Source organism: Mobula hypostoma, chromosome 3 (assembly GCF_963921235.1).
Source record: "Mobula hypostoma chromosome 3, sMobHyp1.1, whole genome shotgun sequence".
Lineage (NCBI taxonomy): Eukaryota > Metazoa > Chordata > Chondrichthyes > Myliobatiformes > Myliobatidae > Mobula > Mobula hypostoma.
The window spans coordinates 167,240,008-167,248,713 of NC_086099.1; positions in this window are offsets into that span (position 1 = coordinate 167,240,008).

Here is an 8,706-nt window from a genome sequence, read left to right on the forward strand (position 1 = left end):
AATCATGGGAAGTTCACAACTACAGATGCTCTGGGCTGACCGCACCACTCTCTGCAGAGTCCTGCGATTGAGGGAAGTACAGTTCCCATACCAGGCAGTGATGCAGCCAGTCAGGATGCTCTCAATTGTGCCCCTGTAGATAGTTCTTAGGATTTGGGGGCCCATACCAACATGAGGACCTCGGTGATGTGGATGCTGAGGAACTTAAAGCAACACACATCAAAGTTGCTGGTTCAGGACAGTCCTGACGAAGGGTCTCGGCCTGAAACGTCAACTGCACCCCATCCCTAGAGATGCTGCCTGGCCTGCTGCGTTCACCAGCAACTTTGATGTATGTTGCTTGAATTTCCAGCATCTACAAAATTCCTGTTGTTTGCTGAGGAACTTAAAGCGGTTTACCGTCTCAACCCCAGATCCATTGATGTCGATAGGGGTTAGCCTGTCTCCATTCCTTCTGTAATCCACAACCAACTCCTTTGTTTTTGCAACATTGAGGGAAAGGTTGTTTTCTTGACACCACTGTGTTAGAGAGATGACTTCTTCCCTGTAGGCCACCTCATTATTGTTTGAGATTAGGCCAATCAATGTAGTGTCGTCGGCAAATTTAATTAGCAGATTAGAGCTGTGGTGGCGACACAGTCATGGGTACACAGGCAGTAAAGGAGGGGACTTAGTACACAGCCCTGAGGGGCTCCTGTGTTGAGACTCAGAGGGGTGGAGGTGAGGGTGCCCACTCTTACCACCTGCCAGCGATCTGACAGGAAAGTCCAAGATCCAGCTGCATAAGACAGGGTCAAGGCCGAGGTCCCTGAGCTTCCAGTCAAGCCTGAGTTGAATTATGGCATTGAATGATGAACTGTAGTCCAAGAACAGCATTCTCACATAAGCATACTTCTTCTCCAGATGTGTAAGGGTGGTATGTAGAGCAGTGGCTATTGTGTCATCTGTCGATCGGTTGTGTCGGTAGGTGATTTGTAGGGGGTCCAGTGTGAGTCTTAGCATGCTGCAGATGTAGTCCTTGACCAGCCTCTCAAAGCATTTGCTTATTATTGAGGTGACTGCAACAGAACGCTAGTCATTCAGGCACACTACCTTGGTCCTTTTGCTACTGGAACACCGTGGATAATTTGAAGCAGCAAGGCTCTCTACACTGGGAGAGGGAGAGATTAAAAATGTCAGTAAACAAACCTACCAGTTGTGCTGTGCACATCCTGAGTACTCGCCCTGGGATGCCGTCCGGTCCCACAGTCTTGCGAGTGTCCACTCATTGGAAACATCTGCGTACCTCAGCCTCAGAGATGACCAGGTTGCAGGTTGTAGCGGTGGCTTCCCGTGGATTCTCAGAGTCAGCGACATTGAACCGAGCGTAAAAGTGATTGAACCGGAGTGAATAAAGATTGACCATGCCGTTTTCCCCCTGTTCCTCATCCCCACCCCAATTCATACCACTGTGATGCTGCAGAGATCACAGCATTCATATAACACATTGTTATATTCAGTTAACTCTATGACTCAGAAAATACATTAGCTATAAGCAGAGTAGTAAAAACATTGCAGAGAGCAAAGCATCAGTGTCTCATAGGAAACTTTAGTTCTAGTTTGATTGTGAGATAAAAATGAAAGTCAATTTTTTGGTCCAATTTCAGTTGGGCGTCATTATGTGTGCGAGTGATGATAATATTGGTCATGCCAAGGTATTTCACACACAAGAACCTGATTCAAATACCAGTGACACAAACACACCTAAACATGCATGAGCAGATTTGATGCATGTAGAATTGAAGTCAGAAGTTTACATACACCTTAGCCAAATACATTTAAACTCAGTTTTTCACAATTCCTGACATTTAATCCTAGAAAACGTTCCCTGTCTTAGGTCAGTTAGGATCACTACTTTATTTTAAGAATGTGAAATGTCAGAATAATAGTAGAGAGAATGACTTATTTCAGCTTTTATTTCTTTCATCACTTTCCCAGTGGGTCAGAAATTTACATACATTTTGTTAGTATTTGGTAGCATTGCCTTTAAATTGTTCAACTTGGGTCAAACGTTTTGGGTAGCCTTCCACAAGCTTCTTACAGTAAGTTGCTGGAATTTTGTTCCATTTCTCCAGACAGAACTGGTGTAACTGAGTCAGGTTTGTAGGCCTCCTTGCTCGCACACACTTCTTCAGTTCTAAGGTGTATGTAAACTTATGACTTCAACTGTAAATTGGCGGGTGCTGGAGTCCTGGCTTTGTTTTTTTCCTCATTTCCTCAGAGGAGGAGACCATTTGGTCCCTCGGAATCAATGCCAGTTCAAAGAGCAATCCTATTTCTCCATTTTTTTTTCTGTAATCTATCTTTCCCACAATCCCATCAACTTCCTCCTGATCATATGTGGTCAATTACCTACCAATTTATACAACTTTGTGTTATAGGAGGAAACCTGTGCTACTAGAGGAAGCCTATGTGATCACAGGAGCATGTGCGACGATCACACCAGCAGCCCCAGAGTCAGGACCGAACCAGATGCTGAAATTCTCAGGGGACAGTGCTACTGGCTGTGCCAATGTAGTCTTTTAGTCTCTCTTAATCTGCCCCCAACCAAACTGTGCTAGTTCAAACTACTAGTGGTGTTTAACATTCTCATTTATGTGCGCTCCTTCTTCCTGGTGCCTATCCAGCTGTCAAATTACTTTATGTCTCTCCTTGCCAAATTACAGAAGTTTATAAGGACATTGGTAACAGTCTTGTTGAGGTGTAATGTTCCAACTATTACAGGCGTCTCCTCCTGCCTCAAAAATGATCCCAATTCCCCAAGAATCTGCAGCCTGCTCTCCTGCACTATTTCCTGAGCCATGCAGTTCCTCATTTTCCATTTCTATTTGCACCCAATATGGCAGTGTGGGTAGTTCAGAAATGCTCTTATTTTCAACCGTAGCTTCCTCCCTAGTTTCTGACTGTAGGGCCTCAGTTTCTGTCCTCTCTGTATCATGATACAGAAGTGTAGTTAAGTTTCATACAGTCATAGGGTACCACAGCATAGTAACAGGTATCTTCTATCTCGTCCCATCTACCCACACCTAGACTATATCCCTCCAAACCCCTCTCATTTGTGTACCTATACATAAATCTCAAATATTTCACACACTTCCCACTGTAAAACACTCTGCAACATCTCATACTGCTCTGTGCTGGTGACAGAGGCAATGCAGGACACAGGATTCCTGTTTATAGTGGCAGTCTACACTTCCAGTTGTGAAACCCAATGCAAAATGTGAATTTTGATACTATTATTTCCTGCTATGCTATCCTCACCCCATGCTGCCTCAGTCTGGACAGCTGTTCTTGAAGTTGTCATCTCCCCCAACCAAGTTGATTGCCAGGGATGGTTTAGAAGTCCTTCGCACATGGCTGTAAACTTGTTCCCCTGGTGACTGTTCAGAGAAAGCATCATCCTGGAGGACCTTGGCCTCCTTCATGCCCACCTGTGGCCTGCACTGCCCCTGAAATGTGGTGTTCCTGACTCTTCCTACACAGTAGGTCTCCACATGTCGCAGGAATTATAGTGATAGGTCACACCAACCCAACCATCATCTAAAAAAAATGTTTCTACCTGTACTTTTTTTATAAATTCAGATTCAAATTAGTTTATCAGAGGACAATGAAATTCCTTGTTGTTCAGACAGTGAACAGAACAAGTGGTAATAATAAATGCCACAAAAATCGAGCAAAGAGGAGAAATTGAATGGAGCAAAATGTCAGAGTGCAATCTGAAGTAGTACAGAAAATATACTAAAATGACAATGATGAAAAAGATAGAAATAATGTGGCAGCAACACTGCGAAGGAGGTTTGCTAGCGGTGATTTGTTCAGAAGTGTGACAGCAGTGGGGAAGCAGCTGTTCCTGAATCTAGTCATCCAGACTTTCAAGTCTTGTATCTTCTCTTACGAAGCAGGAGAGAATTCCCTCTTTAGTCATTAATTTGTTATCCCCTTTGAACAACCCCATCTGTATATTAAATTTTCACCTATTGAAACAAAAATAATAAAGTAAAATTGACAATGTGAAATCCCTTTAAATTTAAATCTTTGTATTTAAATTCCTTCCTAATTTGTGATGCATCAAATCAGCTGATTCTCTACAGCCAATTGGGAGCTTGCTTTGTTGCAGTTCATGCACTCAAAGTACTTTCAGAGCACAGAGATAAGAACTCTTATGTTGTGACCTAGCAACAAAGATATGTTTAAATTAGGGTGGTGTCTGACTTGGAGGGGTTGGTGTTTTATTACATCCGCAATATCCATTTTTTTTCTTCTAGTTAGTGGAGTTTGGGAAATGATACTGAGGAAGACTTGGCACCAGTTGCAGTGCATTAGAAACATAGAAAAACCACAGCACAATACAGGCCCTTTGGCCCACAATACTGTGCCGAACTTGTACTTACTTTAGAAATTACCTTAGGTTTAATCCTGCTCGCCAAGGCCTTCTCGTGGCCCCTTCTGACTCTCTTAATTTCATTCTTAAGCTCCTTCCTGCTAGCCTTATAATCTTCTAGATCTCTATCATTACCTAGTTTTTGAACCTTTTGTAAGCTTTTCTTTTTTTTTTGACTAGATTTTCAACAGTCTTTGCACACCACGGTTCCTGTACTCTACCATCCCTTTCCTGTCTCATTGGAACGTACCTATGCAGAATATCCCCTGAACGTTTGCCACATTTCTGCCGTACATTTCCCTGAGAACATCTGTTCCCAATTTATGCTTCCAAGTTCCTGCCTGATAGCTTCATATTTCTCCTTTCACCAATTAAACACTTTCCTAACTTGTCTGTTCCTGTCCCTCTCCAATGCTATGGTAAAGGAGATAGAATTGTGATCACTATCTCCAAAGTGCTCTCCCATTGAGAGATCTGACACCTGACCAGGTTCATTTCCCAATACCATATAAAGTACAGTCTCTTCTCTTGTAGACTTATCTACACATGGTGTCAGGAAACCTTCCTGAACACACCTAACGAACTCCACCCCTTGCTCTAGGGAGATGCCAATCAATATTTGGGAAATTAAAATCTCCCACTACAACAACGCTGCTATTATTACACCTTTCCAGAATCTGCTTCCCTACCTGCTCCTCAGTGTCCCTGTTACTATTGGGTGGTCTATAAAAAACACCCAGTAGAGTTATTGATCCCTTCCACCTAACTTCCACCCCACAGAGACTCAGTAGACAATCCCTCTATGACTTCCTCTTTTTCTGCAGCTGTGACACTATCTGATTAGCAATGCCACACCCCCACCTCTTTTACCTCCCTCCCTGTCCTTTCTGAAATATCTAAAGCCTGGTACCCTAAGTAACAATTCCTGCTCCTGAGCCATCCAAGTTTCTTTAATGGCCACAACATCATAGCTCTAAGCTCATCCATGATGCTTATTGCATTAAAAGAGACACGTCTCAAACCATCGGTCTGAGTGTATCACTTCTCCATCACCTCCCTATCCTACCTCTCGCACTTTCCTCAAACTTTCTCTACATGTGAGCCAACCGCCCTTTCCTCTGTCTCTTCAGTTCGGTTTCCATACCCCAGCAATTCCAGTTTAAACTCTCCCCAATAGCCTTAGCAAACCTCCCTGCCAGGATATTGGTCCCCCTCAGATGCAAGTGCCACCCTTTCATTTTGTACAGGTCACACCTGCCCCAAAAGAGGTCCCAATGATCTAGAAATCTGAATCCCTGCCCCCTGCTCCAATCTCTCAGCCACGCATTTATCCTCCACCTCCCTCTATTCCTATACTCACTTCCTCTGACTATCCACATGATCAGTGCCTCTCATCATCTTATACACCTCTATCACGTCACCTCTCATCCTCCGTCGCTCCACAGAGAAAAGGCCAAGTTCACTCAACCTATTCTCGTAAGGCATGCTCCCCAATCCAGGCAACATCCCCGTAAATCTCCTCTGCACCCTTTCTATAGTTCCCACATCCTTCCTGTAGTGAGGTGACCAGAACTGAGCACAGTACTCCAAGTCTGACCAGGGTCCCATATAGCTGTAACATTACCTCTTGGCTCTTAAACTCAAACCCACAATTGATGAAGGCCAATGCACAGTATGCTTTCTTAACCACAGAGTCAACCTGTGCAGCAGCTTTGTGTGTCCTATGGACTCGGACCCCAAGATCCCTCTGATCCTCCACACTGCCAAGTGTCTTACCATTAATACTATATTCTGCCATCATATTTGACCTACCAAAATGAACCACCTCACACTTATCTGGGTTGAACTCCATCTGCCACTTCTTAGCCCAGTTTTGCAAGCTATCAATGTCCTGCTGTAACCTCTGACAACCTTCCATACTATCCACAACACCCCCAACCTTTGTGTCATCAGCAAATTTACTAACCCATCCCTCTACTTCCTCATCCAGGTCATTTATAAAAATGATGAAGATAAAGGGTCCCAGAGCAGATCCCTGAGGTCACCAACCTCCATGCAGAATATGATCCGTCTACAACCACTCTTTGCCTTCTGTAGGCCGGCCAATTCTGGATCCACAAAGCAATGTCTCCTTGGATCCCGTGCCTCCTTACTTTCTCAATAAGCCTTGCATGGGATACCTTATCAAATGCCTTACTGAAATCCATATACACTACATCTACTGCTCTGCCTTCATCAATATGTTTAGTCACATCCTCAAAGAATTCTTTCAGGCTTGTAAGGCGTGACCTGCCTTTGTCAAAGCCATGCTGATACTGCAGTTATAAGCCGACAAGGTATAGGAGCAGAATTAGGCCATTTCACCCATCGAGTCTGCTCCACCATTTCCCTCTCAGCCCCAGTCTCCTGTCTTCTCCCATAACCCTCCATGTACTGACTAATCAAGAAGCTATTAACCTCTGCTTTAAATATACCAAATCACTTGGCCTCCACTGCTGTTTGTGGCAATGAATTCCACATATTCACCACTCTCTAGCAAAAGAAATTCCTCCTCTTCTGTGTTCAAAATGGATGTCCCTCTATTCGGAGGTTGTGACCTCTAATCTTAGACCCCCCCACTGAAGGAAACATCCTCTCCACATCCACTCGATCGAAGCCTTTCACTAATTGATAGGTTTCAATGAGTTTCCCCCCTCATTATTTTCAATTCCAATGAGTACAGGCCCACAGTCATCAAACACTGCTCATATGATAAGCCTTTCAATCCTGAAATCATTCTTCTGACCCTCTTTTGAACCCTCTCCAATGTCAGCACTTTTCTAGGATAAGGGGCCCTAAACTACAATACTCCAACTGAGGCCTCATCGGTGCCTCATAAAGTCACATCATTATATCTTTGCTTTTATATTCTAGTACTCTTGGAGTGAATGCTAACATTGCATTTGTCTTCATCACCACCAACTCAGCCTGCAAATGAACCTTTAGAGAACCCTGCATTAGGACTTTGAAATACCTTTGCACCTCAGACTTTTTGTATTTTCTCGCCAGTTAGAAAATAGGCTATGCTTTTACTTCTTCCACCAAAGTGCATGACCATACACTTCCTGACACTAATCCATCTGCTAATTTGCCTGTTCTCCTGATCTGTCTATGTCCTTCTGCAACCTCTCCGCTTCCTCAACACTGCCTGCCCCATCATCTAACTTCTTATCGTCCGCAAACTTGGTCACATTACCACCAATTCCATCATCGACATATAATGTAAAAAGAGGCAGTCCCAACATGGTCCCCTGTGGAACACAAGTATTCACCAGCAGCCAACCAGAAAAGGCTCCCATTATTCCCACTCTTTGTGTCCTGTCAAATAGCCAATGCTCTATCCATACTTGTATTTTTCCTGTAATACTTGTTAAGCAGCCTCATGTGGCACCTTGTCAAAGTACACAACATTCACCAATTCTCCTTTATCTGTCCTGCTTGTTATTTCTTCAAAGAATTCCAACAGGTTTGTAAGGCAAGATGTTCCCTTAAGGAAACCATGCTAACTTCAACCTATTTTATCATATGCCTTCGAGAACCTCAAAACCACATCCTTAACAATTAACTCTAACATTTTCCCAACCACTGAGGTCAAACTAATTAGCCTATAATATCCTTTCTTCTGTCTTTCCTGTTTTGAAGAGTAGAGTCACATTTGCAATTTTCCAGTCCTCCAGAACCATGTCAATATCTAGTAATTCTTGAAAGATCATTACTAATGCCTCCACAATCTCCTCAGCCACCTCTTTCAGATTCCTGGTGTGTAGACCGTCTTGTTCAGGTGACTTATCTACCTTCAGATCTTTCAGTATCCCAAGCACCTTGTCCTTAGTAATGGTGACTTCACTCACTTATGCCCCTGATATTCTCGTACTTCTGGCATGCTGCTAGTGTCGCCCACAGTGAGGACTAATGCAAAATACTTATTCAGTTTGTTTCCCATTTCCTTATTCCCCCATAACTACCTCTCCAGCATCAATGTCCAGTGGACTGATACCTACTCTCTCCTCTCTATTACTGGCGAACATACCTTTGTATTCCATCTTTTTCTTCTTTAGGACTTTTTAGTTGCCTCTGATGGTTTTTAAAAACTTCCCAATCCTCTAACTTCCCATTAATTTTTGCTCTATTATGCCCTCTCTTTGGCTTTTATGTTGGCTTTAACTTCCCTTATCAGTCATGGTTACATCATCCTGACTTTAGAATATGTCTTCTTCTTTGGGTTGTATCTATCCTGTGGGCATGTG